The sequence below is a fragment of the Canis lupus genome, chromosome 3 (assembly GCF_003254725.2).
Source record: "Canis lupus dingo isolate Sandy chromosome 3, ASM325472v2, whole genome shotgun sequence".
NCBI lineage: Eukaryota > Metazoa > Chordata > Mammalia > Carnivora > Canidae > Canis > Canis lupus.
The window spans coordinates 88,394,506-88,411,088 of NC_064245.1; the positions used below are offsets into that span (position 1 = coordinate 88,394,506).

General features: G+C 39.6%; 1 protein-coding gene across 1 annotated transcript in view; it reads left to right on the top strand.

Annotated features, from left to right (window-relative positions):
• Positions 1-16,583, top strand: part of KCNIP4 (potassium voltage-gated channel interacting protein 4) — a 1,134,091-nt gene that overhangs the window by 431,571 nt on the left and 685,937 nt on the right.

The following is a 16,583-nucleotide window of genomic DNA, read 5'->3' on the forward strand; positions in this document are numbered from 1 at the left end:
TAATGGATGAGCAGATCTCGATTCAGCAAATGCCGTTAGCACATAGTACCTGCTTGACAAATGTTAATCTTGATCATCCCTACAGGCAATGGAATTAAGCAGAGATAGTGCAAGTCACAGTATTGCCATATCCAGTCTCTAGGAACGAATTTATATCATAATGGGTGGGTGACCTTACAGGGTGGCTTCATCTCATTGAGGTTCCATTTCCACACTTGTAAAAGGGGAATAGTAAATACCTCCTGTGCAAAGCTGCTGTGAGTCAGAGGAAAGAGTCTTGTGAAAGGGCTTTGTAAAATGTGCTCAAATGCCAGGTTAGCATCATTATCTCTTTCTCTTTCTTCCTAGTTTTCATAGTGATCTCATTTCTAAATCCACTAGTGGGTCAGGTTAGCTCATGTGTGAGTCAGTAATCATAATCTTAATAATGTAGTAGTAATAGAAACATGTTTATTAGCTGGGATTTACTCTTCTAGGTTCCTGCCTGAATACTGAGCCATGAGGGGAGTACATACAGATTCATAGCTACTGGAGGGAAGGAGAATGGGAGCTAGAGACAGGAGCAGGGCAGGTGCATGTATTAAGAATCTATTTAGCTACAACGTGGTGTTCAATTAACAGTGACTTAAATTAATGAGCTAATGCTTTCTTATTTAACAAGTTTACAGGAAGCTGGTTTCCTAGGCTTGGGTCAGCTTGTAGCGGTGCTGAGACCCAGGATCTCTCCGCTCCACTGCCCGTAGATTTCATCCCCACACGTGGTATCTTGTGGCAGCAGCAGCTACCGCAGCTCCATGGTCCACGTTGAAGGCTGGAGGAAGGGCAAAGGGATGGTACCGGGCATTTCTGGCCCTTACAAAGAGAACAAAAGTGTTCCCAAGATTCCCTGGCAAACTTATTATACTTCAGAGGCGCCTGGGTGGCTCAGTCGGTTAAGCACCCTGACTCTTGATTTCAGCTGAGGTCATGATCTCAGGCTTGTGGGAGGGATGGAGCCCAGTCAGGCTCTGTGCTCAGCAGGGAGAGCAGAGTCTGCTTCTTCCCCTCTTCCTCTGTCCCTCCCTCTGTTCACGCGTGCACGCTCTCTCTCTTTCTTTTAAATAAATAAATAAATAAATAAATAAATAAATAATAAAATCTTAACAAAAGAACAACAAAAGAATGGTACCAGCCATTTCTGTCCCTTACAACGAGAGCAAAAGTGTTCCCAAGATTCCCTGGCACACTTCTCATTATATCTCAAAGGCCAGATGATGTCAGATGGCTATTCCTGGCTGCAACTAACACTGGGCAAATGAATATTTAATTAGGTACATGGCAAGTGTGAGAAAAATCTGAGCTTCATTAACAAGGCATATGGGAAGAATGACCGGGTAGGAAGAATGACACAGTGAGCAGGGCCTGTCACGGTGCAGTTCTCAGAGCTGGTGGGGAAGGGGCCAGTTACCTTTAAAGGTACATAGTAAGCATGATGGCATTTCCAATGATCTTGGAACCTTGAGTTATTAGTATATGTGTTTTGGGGCTGAGAGACAAAGAACATGGTAGGATAGATGGAGACTGAGAGAATTTTGAATTAAAGGAATGGAGTGAGAAATTTGCTGCAAGTATCAGTTCCCTTGTAAGTTACTTCTGCTGTAATTGATGGAAAAATAATGTGTACTTTTCAAGTGCTATATCTTTAAGTGAAAATATCACATTTTCCCTAATCTTAAGTTTGTTTGTTTTTGTTTGTTTGTTTGTTTTTGTTTTTCCCCCTGATAAAATAAATGCTATCTATGCTGCCTCTCCAGGACATCTATCATCCTGTTTAGATAATGTGGTCAGTGTTATTCAGGACTAACTAAAAAAGAAAATTGGCTAAAGAAGCTGTAGTTCGAAACAAGTAATTTAAGCACGCTGAGCTTATAGGGATAAAAAGAGATTTCATGAGATGCAACCTATCTGGTGAAATTAGATACATCATGGAAATTATAAATGGCATCTAACGTGTGTTGTTTCTGAGAAATGTTAAAACCTCATGGCCTTGCACATACAATGAGTGTAACAAACATCAGAATATCCTTTTGAGGAGAATTGAGATTTGGCTGATTTTTGTGTTGCTAGTTTCTTAAGATGTTGCTTTTTATCCCATTAATTCATCATAGTTGTTTTTGTAGAACTTGGAATCATCATAGTAAAGAGACATTGTACCAGAAGACTCAACTGCGTTAACAACTTTTATTTAAGAACAGTATTTGGTTCCAGCACCACCCAGTGACAAATCTAAAAACTGCACGTTATTGAGTTGGGATGGCATCTTGGTCTTACAAATACAACATCTGATAATATCCAGGCTATTGGCTGTGGGCAGCCGGTGAGTACTTATAATGTGGCTAGTTCTGAGATTTGCTGTGAGTAAAATACACATTGGATGCCATTAATAATTTTTACATTAGTTGCATATAAGATAATATTTAGATATATTTGGTTAAAGTAAATATATTCAAATTCATTGTACTTTTATATTTTGAAATTATTTTTAAGGTGGCTGTCAGAAAATTTTGAATTACATACCTAGCTTGCATTATATTCCCATAATACAGTAGTAACTTAGAGATTTAATTGAATAGTTTTGACCAGGTAAGTCATTTGGTAAAAGTATATGGGTAAATTATATATATATATATATATATATATATATATATATATATATATATATATAGTAAACCATGTAAATTTGCTCCAAAGAACGTATTAGATCATGAGTAGAGGTGGCAAGAGTGAATATATCCAGGCTTCCTTTCTACCTAAACTTATGATCTCAGGGAATTAAAAATGTTTGCAGGTTTATTTCCTACTAAAGCGCCTGTATTGCAAATTCACTAGGTGCCAAGCATTTTTTTAAGAACTCTGCAAGCATTTGCTCACTTAATCCTAATCCCCACAAAAAATTCCAGGAGACAGCTAATGTTTTCTTTTTTTTTTAAAGATTTTTAAAAAATTTATTCATGAAAGAGAGAGATAAAGAGAGAGAGAGAGAGAGGCAGAGGGAGAAGCAGGTCCATGCAGGGAGCCCAATGTGGGACTCGATCCCGGATCTCCAGGATCATGCTCTGGGCTGAAGGTGGCGCTAAACTGCTGAGCCACCTAGGAATCTCCGACAGCTAATGTTTTCTTAACTTCACACAAAAGACTGAAGCCCAGAGAGCTGAAGCCTTGCCCAACGTCACATGACTATCAAGAGGTAAAATCAAGATTTGAGGACAGTCTGGCTCTGGAATTTATATTCCTTAACTGTGTTGTTGTCCTCTTATTGAAGAGAAAGTGTGGGTGAAAAATAAAAACCAGGGGCTCCTGGGTGGCTCAGTTGGTTAAATGTCCAATTCTTGATTTTGGCTTAGGTCATGATCTCAGGGTCATGGCATTCTCAGACTCCATGCTCAGTGAGAGTCTCCTTCTCCCTCAGCCATAACCCCTCCCCTGGCTTGCACACACTTAATAAATAACAAGGGAGATAGATAGATAGATAGATAGATAGATAGATAGATAGATAGATAGAATCTTTCTTAAAAAGGAAAAGAAAAGAAGAGAAAAGAAAGAGAAAGAAAGAAAAGAAAAGAAAGAAAGAAAGAAAAGAAAAAAAGAAAAGAAAAGAAAAGAAAAGAAAAGAAAAGAAAGAAAAGAAAAGAAAAAGAAAACAAAAACCACACTGGCCATAGGAAAACCATTTTCAGCATGTCTACCCAAAGTTAAGAAGTAGTCATAGATAGTTGCTAAATTCTTAGCTATCACATTCTTACTAATAAAATTCAAATGTGTTTATATAGTGGTGTGGTCATTTTTAGATACCATGTTCCAGGTTGACCTTTTAGTATCCGTCGCAATGAGGAAACGCTGTTAGTCCCAAGATGAGTAAGACACATGATTTTCCTTCCAGGTATTCAGGAATTGGACATATAAATATATAATATATGCATCTGAGACATGCAAAAGGATGGCCCCCAGAGGAGATGGCATTTAAACAGAATTTTGGAGGAAAAATAGGATTTGTTGGGCAGAAACAGAAAATTGAGAACAGATAATCTGGGTAAAGTCATGTAAGCATGAAACATCATGGCACATGTAGAACACTAGGAACAGTTCAATATCACCTGAGTTTAAGATTGTGGGCAAGGATTTTAGTCTAATGGGATGGTCATAAAGGTCTTTTACACCCCAGACTGAACTCAAAAGTGTGCTGGCCTGACAACCAGAGTAAGAGAAAGTAATTTGAATGGTAGATGATAAGTCCTGAGTTTGGTTTGATCTTTCTCTCTCACTCTCTCTCTTTTTTTTTTCTTTAATATTGCAATTTTATGTGAGGAGATGAATGCCCTGGGAGAAAAAAAATCTATGAAACCACAGCCACAGGAGTAGTTCAAGAACTTGTCTTTCTAAACTTTGAATGCCTCGTGAAGATCAAATAGATCCATATGTATGACACTGCTTTGAAAACAGCCCAGTGCTGTGTGAGATGTAGGTTATATGTTTGTAGTAAGCTTGGAGCTGGATCAATCAGGTCATGTAAAGGTCTAGCACACAGGTATTAGAAAAAAGAAAAAGAAAGAAAGAAAGAAGAAAGAAGAAAGAAGAAAGAAGAAAGAAAGAAAGAAAGAAAGAAAGAAAGAAAGAAAGAAAGAAAGAAAGAAAGAAAGAAAGAAAGAATATATTTAGGAATTTTATTGGCTACATTACAACACAGGTGATAGTTCATTTTCTATAAGGATTTTTGAGGTCATGACAAACTAGTACATTGAGTTTGACTAAAATGAATGGCAGATTTGGTAAAATGGTCAGAATGCATATATATATGCACACAGACTGACACTAACTGAAAAATAATCACAGTTGGTTTTTGTTCATGACTCTTTGTGAAAGACCTTCATAAACACCGTACGTATCATCTGACAATTTCCTATGAGATTCTCCTGGTCATTTTAATCTCTGTTTGAGAAACCAGAAAGACTCAGCATAGGATGTTTTCAAATTGAATAATAGGTAAATTAGCCTCTCTAAAGAAAGAACCTCTAATTGAGACTAGCCACACAGAGACACAAGTCTCTATTCCATGATCACAGTAGTGTTGGCCCAGGGCTGGGTACACACAGGTGCAATACCTGATGGTGGTTGGATTAAGTCACCCCGGTGATGTTTAAAATGTACATCTTTGAATCCGAGAGAGGCAGATAATGAGAGTGTGTGGATGTGGGTCATGTGGATTGGTATTTTTAACAGATATCCTTGATGATTTGAATGTGTTCTGAAGTTCAAGAGGCTCGGGATCAGATTGTGGTTTACAGACAGTCAGTGGAATTGATTATCAGTCACCGTGCTGTGGGAGTCTCACTAACTACTTTACCAGAAATCAAGAGCTGAGAGCTGTGGCTAATAGAGCTTCTCCCTTAGCAAACTCTAAGACATGGCTAGTGTGAAATTTGATGCAGAGCTTGGCCAATGCTGTTCATTCCATCTGATTTTATCTTGCCTCAGCCTCCCAGGGAATTAAAGTTAAATTGTCTCCCTGCTGACTTGCTCCGTGGCCATTTAGCAAGTTTTTTCATCAGTCACTTCCCTGCCACAAAAGAAAAAAAGTGCTAAGAGAGTGTATCTTAAAAGTTCTCATCACACACACACACAAAAAGATAACTGTGTGTGGTAATGGATGTTAACTGGATTTATTTCAGTTGATCATTTCACAACTATATATATATAATTATATAGTTATCATTTCACAATTATATATATGTATATATATATATATATAAAATAATTATGTTGTATACCTAAAACTAATGTAATGTTATATGTCAATCTCAGGAAGAAAGAAAGAAAGAAAGAAAGAAAGAAAGAAAGAAAGAAAGAAAGGAAGGAAGGAAGGAAGGAAGGAGGAAGGGAGGAGGGAAGGAAGGAAGGAAGGAAGAAAGGAAAGAAGGAAGAAAGAAAGAAAGAAAGAAAGAAAGAAAGAAAGAAAGAAAGAAAAAGAAAGACTTTCTCCTGTGGAGAAAAGCCAGTTATTTAGTATGTATTCTGGAGAGACAAAACGATCTGAAATGAGAGTTTATGTAACTTCCCAGCTTACCAATAAGTGAATGCATCCATTCCTAATGCCCGAAACGTCCAGTGTATACTAGATTATGTTTCTTATTATAACAATAATTCCTATTATATAATTCATGATTTATTAGGATGATTGAGGTTATATGATGACAGTTTTGTTTGCATATTTTCCTCAGAGAATTACTGGTGACACAACAAGTGCCTTTGTTTGAATGTCCTCCCCCATCATTCCCCCCAATCCCCCAAGAGCTAATTGGTACAACTGCTCTATTCAGAGAGAAAGGAATGTGAAGGAGGATGTGGCTAAAAAAGCAATATTTCAGGCAAGAAAATATTGGAAGGACCACTTCTCAAATACAATGATGGGTGTGAATTTTCTTTCCTATCGAATATAATATTCTGTAAAGAAATGAGATAGAGAAGCAGCATACTTTTTTAAAAAATGGCAGGTTGAACCCAAATGAAAACAGTGGGATGGCATTTTATCACATTAAATAAGCCCCAATTCTTCTGCCCACAGTAATCCCATGCCTGCATAATGAGACAGTTGGTATATGTGATTGTAAAATCACTTTCAATAATAAAAGATGTTTATCTAGGAGAACTAGTAAATATAGATTCCCTAAATTATAGGAATACACTTCTTCAAAAAAAAATTAGAATGCATCCGCAATGATGTGATTTTTACATAGGGACCCAAAGAACCTCTTAGGACAAGCTAAGGGTTATAGTAAGTCCTATCCTCTGTGCAGAATGTAGTCAGATTTGAACATTTGCATCCCAAGTATGCCAGCTTTTAGAGCTTTTTCATAAGAAAAATGATTCCCCAATTATTAAAGGTAAAACCCACATTCCTGATTTTATAGTTTATTCCCACAAGAGACAATACAGGAGAAAAGGAGCAGTGACATTTCAGTGAAAGAGAACTTTGTAGGCAGAGTTTTGGAGAAAAGAAGCTGTATTGTGGATTTGGGGAGCATTGAGGAGATACTCTCGGTTAAGTCAGAAGATCTGGGTGAAAAATTTATGAACCTTGAGAAACAATCTCTTCCCACTCAAAAAAACAAGGCCCTGGTGTTGGTATGTTCTTAGGAAAAAGCCCAGCAATCGCAAAGCACTGTTTGATAATTTCTCTTTTCTAATAACTGTGAAGTTTCAATTCATTTAGGGAAGATCTAACCTATTTTTGTGTCTGGTTATTAATTCTTTCATAAAAAAAGAGGACTCCCCCCTCACTCCCAGTTCCTCACTCTAGACCCGGCTGTTAATTAGGGGAACATGCTCATTTCCATTTTCGGCATGTATCAAACCTTGAAATAGAGATGAGCATGCCCTGTTTCAGCTCCATATGGATAGGAAAGGGAAAGGGATTCAGGCTACTACGATGTCACAAATTTCATACAGAAAACATATCTTTTATGCTGCTTTTGTAATTTCAAACCTTAGTTTGGGAATCCAGGGAGAATTACGTAGACATCATACTTCTATTCTTTAGCAAGTCTTCTTTCTGCCTTAGGCTGAAGTGTGTGTGTGTGTGTGTGTGTGTGTGTGTGATATAAAATTCTCTATCTCATCTCTCTGTATATCTAACTAGAGAGACAGAGTGCCAGAGAAAGAGAGAGACAGAAACACAAGTTGTTTTTTTGTTTTGTTTTGTTTTAAATTTTCTGCAAGGCAGAAGCTGAATGTACTGTATGAGAAAGGGGATGCATTGCATGTGACGGGACAATGCTGATAGCAATATTCAAGCTCATTTAATCTAGATGTTCATAGATCATAGATCTGCATGGTGTTGGATGGAGGCTGCCTCTCCTAGGAAAGCACACTCCTGCATTTGCAAAATGTGAGATTTGAGGATCCCAGCACGTAATTGAAGCAGAACTGAAGATCATTGCCATCCAGACCCAGAGGACAGGTGAAAATCTTTGATTCTGTTCTTGTCGCCTGAAGATCATTGCCACCCAGGACCCAGAGGACAGGTGAAAACCTTTGGTTCTGTGCATGTTGCCAGACTGGTTTCCCCATCCCCCGCTTCTTTTCTAAGTGGGAGATTGGAGAGAGTTTAACATATAAGGTCCATGAGCAGGAGACACTGAGACATCTGAGACATGAATGAGAAGATGGTGGATGTGTTGGTGAAGGTTTCCATTCAAATAAAACCAAGGAGACACATTTAAGGTAAGGGTCCAGTGTCCATTTCCAAATGGGAATTCCATAACATTTTTCTTACACGTGCAAAGTCATGAAAGGTTATTTGTTTGCAGATTCTTTAAACTTGAGTTGCTCAAGTTAGGGCAAGGTTGTGTGTGTGTGTGTCTGTGTGAGCCTGAGCAAGAGGGATCTAAGACTGAATTAGTCCACTGTCAGTAATTTAAGGCTGTGAGGCTGTTGTCAAATATCTTTCATGCTTAAATTCTGTCACTGGCTCAGACAAAATTTCATGATTAACAGTAGAATTCTAGCACCTTGAGAAGGCAAGAGAATGTGAGGTTGTATGGCCAAAATGTAAAGAATGCAAAGTCACACTGGCTACAAGAGATTCAGAAGTTAGAGATGAGAGATCTTACCTAAATGTTATGCTATTTTTCATGCTCTGGGGCCTGAAAGACTTTTCTTTACGTGACTCTATGTTAACAAATCTCTGGACGCCAGACTGAAGAAGGATAAAGCTAAGAAAAATGAGAATCATCGTGCAGGTTGAGAATAGGGCCAAAGGTGTGACTAGTGTCATCATCACTTGGGAGTCATGATATAATTTTCAGCTTTACACAGTCAACAGTTTTCACCTGGGTTCTGTGGACGTAACGGGTTTTAAATTTGACAGGGTCTCAAGTGAAATTTTAAGCTTAAGTAATCAGCTTCGATGAAGGCTTACAGGCATTTTAAACAGGATTCATTATAGTCATTTTGCTGTTGAGTTTGGAATAAAATAAACACCAGCACACTCTTAATAGAGTAATTATTGATTTTGTTATCTGTTAATTCAGTTCTTCTGGAGCAAGGAGAGTTGTTCATGTCTTTGTTGGTTGTGGTTTTTGTTTAATGACTTGAAACGTGGAGGTGATTGCCCTGCATAGTTTGAAAATGCACATCAGTGTAAGTCCGTGGGACTCGGGGTGGGGGGGTTGATAAAACACAAATCACATCCCAGTTTGCAATCCCTTTGCCCACCGAGCTGATGGTCTCCTTGGCTTGTGAATTCTGGCCACTTCTTGAAAAGGTGGTGGGAGAGTAGGTTAGAGCAGTAACAGGTGTGTCTCCTGATGACCTCGGGAACTTCAAGAGCTCGGGAACTGCTAGAGAACTTCAAGACAGCCTCCCTTTCAATCGAGTAGCAGATGCATCTCTGCCTTGGACTTAAGGAAGGTTCGATGGTCCTTTTTCTGGTAAAGTTGAATATCTTATTTGAGTTGTTTGACTCTCAAAGCTTGCTGGGGATTGGGAGTCTGCGTGCAGGCTGCTCAGTAGAAGGAATTACATGGAGGAGCCTTCTCTAGGAGTGAGGAGACTAACATCCTTCAAGAGGAATGTTGGGCACGCTCGCTCCCGCTCGCTCTCTCTGTAACCGAGTAACTAAGGCTCAGGGAAGCTCTACAAGACGAAGTTGCTTAACGTCCAGTAAGATAATGAGTGGTAGATGTCAGAAACTAACACCCAGGCTTTTTGACTCCAACCAGTTCTCTCCTTTATACAAACCTCACATTGAGGTGATAAAACTTAAAAATTAAATGAAATTGTATCTTGGCAGTTTCCACGATGGTCTCATAGCAGTGCTTTGTTTCCAAAATGAACACAAGGGCATTAAGCTCTTTAGAAATATTGGTAGCCTAGAAATTGAACGCTTAAAATATCTTTCAGTTGATTTTATTGGCTGTTGTGGTTGTAGCTGTTGTGGTTTGATTCGTACACATCGGGGTTTATAAAGGCACCCAATATTAGCGACCTTGTATAGGAGCGTGAGTTTCTCTGATTATCTCAAATTTTACAAAGTTGAAATTTACCCTCTGTGTTCCTGGATACTTTGTGTTCCCAAACTTTGAGACCAAAATCTATTTTGTGAATATTCATTTGTGTGTGTGTGTGTGTGTGTGTGTGTGTATGGACACGTGATAGAGAAATTGGAAGATAAATCAGCTTTTAAAAAAGTAATATTAAAAAAAGTAATGATTACATTTATAAACTCCGAAATCAGTGTGTTTCTGCATACATCGTTATGTTCTATTTCAAAGGGACTGTATAATCATCAAAATGAAATAGCTCCATCACACTGTCCATAGGCCCATAGACTCCCTCTATATCCAAAGTCCATCTAAGTGACTTGCCACCTTATATAAACTTGTATCTCATGTGTTTGTCAAGTAAAAATAATACTAAGAGACTTCTGTGAAGGCAAAAAGAGGATGGTACTTTGATTTCTTTTTTTCCTCAATGATTTGACCTTTATATCACTGGTGCTACCGTATAGTTTTGTTAGCTTTGAATTATTCATGTTTATGTAGTATTTTTCAAGACTTTTAAATGATGTATGTGAAAGGAATTTCAATAAGGAAAATTATAATATGATGTAACTTTATAAGCAAGTCAGTCCCCCATGGAAGCAATGACCTTATTTCTTAGATAGTAATGAAAATTGATTCCTCCTTTCTTGGCTTTGAGTTTGTCAACTTGGTACCTTTTTTTTTTTTTTTTTTTTTTTGTGAATCAGAGTCCCTGTTTGCTCTTTGTCATTTAATGTGCTGTCAGCCGAAAATCGTCAGAAGACAAGAATTAAGCACAAGTGCTTACTTGGCATCAAAGAATCGCAACTTGGGGTACACGGATATGGAGAGCAATCCAAACACCGCCCGGTTAGGGAGCCAATGTGGCGGCGGGGGGGGGGGGGGGCTTTAAAAGGGAATGCTTGTGTAGGTTGTTTACAAACAATTTTGATTGGTGTGGGTTTCCAGAAAACGAATCTTGGCTAAATAGAATTGGTTGTTGATGCTGTCACTAAGGGAAAAATGTGTTTCGGTAGCAAGTTGCAGGAGTCTCTGCAGGATGCTTGGAGTATTTGTGAGTTCCTGGTTCCACCTGGTGAGGAGGTGCCTGCCTCCTTAAGGGCTCACAACTGCATCTTCAAGCCTCCCAGCCCAAGTGACTGACGGTGTCTCACAGGGCTTTGCGCCCCCTCGTGAGACACAGGTGTGGGATTCACTTTGCTGACGTAACCACCATCCCCTCCAGCGTCTCTCCTGTGTGTGCCCAGTTGTTATTCCTGAGAAGTTAGACCCCAAGTGTTGGTGAGACTGGTTTTGCTGTCAGTAGCTGTGCCTTCCAATGGTTGTCATAAGAGATCAAGAGGTAAAAAGTACTATTCACAGGGGCTGTTTAATTCACATCTTGCCCAATTTCCTGTCTCTTAATTAACGCCCCTCTCCCCCACCAGCTGAATCACCTAAATGTATCCGGGTGTCTGCTACTATTCATGACCTTCCTTATTTTTTTTTTAATTTTTATTTATTTATGATAGTCACACACAGAGAGAGAGAGGCAGAGACACAGGCAGAGGGAGAAGCAGGCTCCATGCACCGGGAGCCCGACGTGGGATTCGATCCCAGGTCTCCAGGATCGCGCCCTGGGCCAAAGGCCGGCGCCAAACCGCTGTGCCACCCAGGGATCCCCCATGACCTTCCTTATTTATTCATCTACTCATTGACTGATTTGGTTGTTTATTAACATAATTGTTTATATGTCTGGGTCAATAGTAATCTTAGATAAATTATTGTAAAAACCCATGAATTAATACTGTGCACTATCACCTAAAGAAGGGACAAGAGGAAATTCAAAAGTGAGGCAACACTAACAGAAAAAGAATGTGCAGATAGCACAGTGGAGAGGTTTGAGCTGTTCTTCCGGCTGAGACACGTATTTGGCTCTATCTGCTGGCCAAAGAAAGTTTCATAGTTCTTAAAATCCAGTAAGAAAAAGTAATCATTCCTTGGTGAGTCATCACAATTTTCCCCAATACTTAAAGACTCTTTCACATTACCTTCATCCCAGCCTGTTGACTTCAGTTCCAGATTTGAAAATTCTGTTTCCATGGACAAACGATATTCAGATGGATTTTTTTTTTTCCTGCAGAATCTCACTCGGCTAGTCAATGGTTGAATTTATAAAGATCTATAGTTTCCTTCCCCCTTTGGAAAGTCAAGATTTGAATTCAGGGCTTTCTGAAAGATTGTGGCAATTTGAGAATTATTTGCTGAGATTGCCAACATCATCATGTCCGACGTTATACAATAGGTGCTGAGGATGTTATTGTAGATTTTCCCCCACCCAGAGAGTTTTTGTATATTAATGTAGAGTTTCCCACCAGAGTGCTGGTACCAGACAAATTAGCCTGTAGATGAACAAGGGTGTTTGTTGTTGTTTTATCATCATTAGTATTCATTTTTAGAGTGATCTGTACTTAGTAATCTATAATAGTTACATAAAGTTCCCTTTGAAATTAATTTATTAATTTATATAAGTAAAATTAAGAGTTGATTTTGGGAAGAGTATTCAATTACAGTAAAGTTTAGGAGGCTATGTCATCAGTTCTGAAGCTGGTACAACTAATGCCATAGTTTGGGACCTATTTTTCTCATAGAAGACTGTAAACATGAATGACTAATGTCAGTAGAGAGGATTTACTGTAACAATTGAGTCTTGGACTTGATGTCACTTTAATGAAATAGTGGGCATAAAGTTAGGTAAAGTCGGGGAAGGCCACAGAGAGGAAATATCTGGACCAGAGCTTGAGGGATGTTTAGGAGTTCATCGTTTGTGGAAGGGAGGACATTTGGGCTGAAGCCTAAGGTGCGAAACAGCATCACTTAAAAACCATATGTAACTCAATGAGGATGGAGAACGAGAGTCACATAGAGAAACGACAGAGGGATAATCATCAACACAGTCAAGTCTTACTAACGGCGAGTGCTAAGCACATTTGTACATACTCCTGTGCACTAGACTATTGAACCTTCTTGACAGTGATGTGAGGCATGTATCTTAGGCTGCTTCATTGCCCTGTTCCGGGCAGTGGTTTTGACATCATTGCCCATATGAATGGTGTCCCATAGAATTTAATATCTCCGTTTTATAGATGACAAAACCTCCCAAGGAAGTTGAATAACTTGCCCCGTATCACACAATTGTGAGTATGAAGGCTAGATTTGAAGCTGACTAGTGTACTTTAGATAAACGAGAAGTAACGTGTACCTCCTTTAGAGGAAGAGTGGACATTATCCTCTGGGCAGCAGGAAACTACCGAAATATTGTGTGATAGGGACTATAATAAATAGATTGGCACTTAGAAAACCAATCTGGCTCCACTGTGTTGAGAATTTTGAAGTGGGTTGAACCTGGAGGCAGGTAAACCAGTCACCCTGGATCAGTCAAGAGCTGGGATGGCCCAAACCAAGATCAAAATGGTGGCTCTGGTTTGGAGGAGGCTGGCCTTGTTGCCAGAGTTGGGCTGGGTCTTTGTTCCCCTCAGTGCTTGAGAAGCCACACTCTCTGTGTCCCGAGGTAGATTGTCCCAGTGGACTTGGCAATAAGAACAGGAAGTAAAGGCTTCTTGTCACAAGCTCCTGCTTTGGTCCAGGTTTTTCTTCGTTGATTCTCAGCGACATGGGTCAGTTGATCTCCAGCACCATGACACCCCTTCACTTGTCTCTGATTACCTGTAGTCTCATTCCTAGTTTCCTGAGCTCCTTCTATAGGTATAAATTTCTGTTTCAGTTGAATCCAGAGTTCTTAGATCTCATGGTAATACAGAAGATACCTTTTCAGGGCACCTGGATGGCTCAGTGAGTTAAGCATCTCACTGACCTTCAGCTCAGGTCATGATTCGGAGGCCTGAGATTCAGGCCCACATTGGGCTCCCAGCTCAGGGGGAGTCTGCCCTTAACCATTACCTCACTCAAGCTCTATCAAATAAATGAAAAATATCATTAACAAAAGACAACTTTTCTTATTCTTTTTTAGTTAGGTCTTGATAACCTGTTTTAATCCTTTTGTTTTAGCTTCTAACATACAAAAGCACTTATTTATCTTAGAAGTGTCTCTCATAGATTTGTCCTTGGGACGTACAAAGGGGATGTTGACTTCTGAATTGTGTAGGGATTCAGTCCACACCAGAAAAGAAAAGGAAAAAAAAAAAAGGTTAGCATTTAACAGTGTTCCTACTCATGATTCTCATCAGAGAATCCTAAAGCTCCCCACCCTTCATCATCATTTGGAGTCTCATCACAGAACCAGTAGGTGGGATGTTTTCCTTCACCTGGTTCCTGCTTTCAAATTTTGTCCCTTTTTCCTTCCACAAAACCTCAGCTACTTTGGGATGCTTGTGAATTAACTGTCTCTCCCCAAGTACTGAGATCTTGACCGTTGCAGAAGAGGCATGGCAGGGACTCTAGAAAAAGCCATTTGTGAGAAGGTGTCCCCCTAGAGGCTTTCAACTACAGACCTGCCTAAGAAAAGGTACTGGCGAGAGCTGCAGGCTGCTATGCCCAACAGGAGTGTGGCCCTAGAAAAATCATGTGCACTGTGCAACTCTGCCAAGTAATCCCCCCAGAACCAGGAAGGAAACCCCTTTCTCCTGTTTTGCCTATTGAGTACCCTCCATTGGCATAGTTTAACATCTGGCCAGCTGGCAAAAGAGAAATTGGTACTTCTTGATTCATTTTTGTATGTCTTCCTCAATTTTTTTTTGGGGGGGGATATGCTTTTTAATAGAAGATTTTCAGATGTCTAGTTAGGGCTACTCCTAAATATTTTGAATTTTGTTATTAATAATGGTGGTAGCAAAGTTTTGCTTTTGATAATCCCCCCTTGTATTTTCTGTTTTGTTGTCATTAATATTTAGAAGATCATTAACTTTTTAAAGTCCGTCTCTTACAACTTTTCATATATTTCTAGTTAATCATCCTAGATCTTTAAGGTCCAGCATTCATATCAATTAGAAAAGTAATTGTGTCTCCTATTTCTCTTCTTATGAATCTTTTAACATTGAGGCTGTTAAGAGAATGGTATTACTAAACTGCAGGGCAGGGTCCCCGCTCAGTCACTTAAAAGGTGCTTGATGATCTGGACCAATTTACTAACTTGCTATCTCATCAGCTCTGACATTGGGGAATAATCCTTTCTCTTTCATAAAATTGTTATAGGATGAAGGGAAATAATGATTGTAAAATTCTTCATATTGAGCACATAAATGTTCTCCTGAAATATGTAACAGGAAGTAAAATTAGCCTTTTTATGGTATCCTTGTATTTGGGCTCTAGCCGTAGAGCACCGTGCTAGAGCTGCTCGACCAGCCCCACAGAGCTTGCTACGTGGTTCTGTAAGGGATCATTTGAACTCCCATCTACCCTATTAAACAGAAGCCAGAAGGTTTTGGAAAATGGAATTTGTTACTATGATGGTGAGTCTAAGGTCTGCGGAACAGAGCTTGGATTTTCTCCTACCCACTGTAAGTGGGGAGGGTGCGCTTCATTCAAGTGAAAGAAGGACTTTCAAGAGATCATCTCAAAGATACTGTGTTGTAAGCTAGATGGGCAGACAGGACTCTTATTGCCTTGCTAGAACCTTGAGGAGACAGCAGAAACTCAAAGGGCAACCTAGTGTGCTAGAATGGAGTACAAGGGTCCAGTTCTTAGGAGAGCTTAAAAATGTCCTCAGGACTTAGTGATGTGCATGCACATAAGCATGGTTGGGTCCTACTTTGTCCCTGGAGAACTGTGGAGGTAGATGAATCTTTGGAATCCTGTGGTGGGAGATCAGAATAAGTCGGAGATGTCCTAGGTGATGCTACCTGTGTTTGGTGCCCGGGGATGTATTGGTTTCCCATGGGCCCAGCAGATGCCTTGGAAGATAATTACAACCAGCTAAGGGGATCCCAACTCAGAGGCCTGTCTGAGAAGTTCAGGCAAAAAGCGCCAGTGTTTAGAAGCTATGGGGTAGATTGGATGTGGGGACTCCACTTATGTCCCAAAAGAGAATCAGAATTTGGAGTTCTTACCCAAAGGGGAAATGTAAAGCCAAGAGAGAACTCTTAAGTAGCTCCATGCAACTAAAACACCTGTTGCTTCTTCATTCTTTCCTCAAGTCTCCTGCTCAGACTTTGGAGGAATCTGAAGCAGCAGAGTGAGTGAGATGAAGAGAGAAAAGGAAAAAGGAGGGAAGAAAGTGGTTTGCTCTGCTCTACTGTAGATCCTCAAGGCAGGAATACACCCTGGGTGAGAGCTGTGTGGAGGAGCTTTGCACTGGAGGTTATGAAGCGTCTATTTTAACTGGATAGAGATGTTTCATATAAGAAATTGAATCTTAGATACCAAAATGAAACCCTTCCTTAAAACGTAAGTGACTTGAGCTTGGGATAATCCCCAGATATTTTCCAAAGATGGGGAAGATATATCCTACAGAACATTTTAAAGCCAGAGGTTAAAGAAAAATAAATGTATCTCCTGTTAAACCTCAAGTTA